Consider the following 275-nt stretch of genomic DNA (forward strand, 5'->3'; position numbering starts at 1 on the left):
TTTTTCCCTCTTCCCTCAGCCCCAGCCATAACTTCTTTTCCCTCTCCCCTCAGTGGACCCAGCTGTCCCCCCGCACTGCAATTCCTCGACGTCATCAACATGAAGGACCCGAACGCAGAAAAAAGTCCCCCACTTCTACCGCACTAACCCTGAATGGAGGTCAATGCCCCCAGAATCCCTAAAGGTTCCCAGTTTTTTTTTGCTAACCCCCCCCATAGGTCAACCTAGGTCCCATGTTTGATGACCCCAGGTGCGTCCCTCATGGTGATAATATA

At 52.4% G+C, this 275-nt stretch overlaps 1 protein-coding gene across 1 annotated transcript in view; it reads right to left on the reverse strand.

The window, feature by feature from the left end:
• The window catches only part of LOC119591128 (SCY1-like protein 2), a gene marked incomplete at its 5' end in the record, with an annotated part of 331,697 nt that overhangs the window by 133,308 nt on the left and 198,114 nt on the right, over positions 1-275 (reverse strand).

This window comes from Penaeus monodon, chromosome 28 (assembly GCF_015228065.2).
Source record: "Penaeus monodon isolate SGIC_2016 chromosome 28, NSTDA_Pmon_1, whole genome shotgun sequence".
In the NCBI taxonomy this organism is placed as follows: Eukaryota; Metazoa; Arthropoda; class Malacostraca; order Decapoda; family Penaeidae; genus Penaeus; species Penaeus monodon.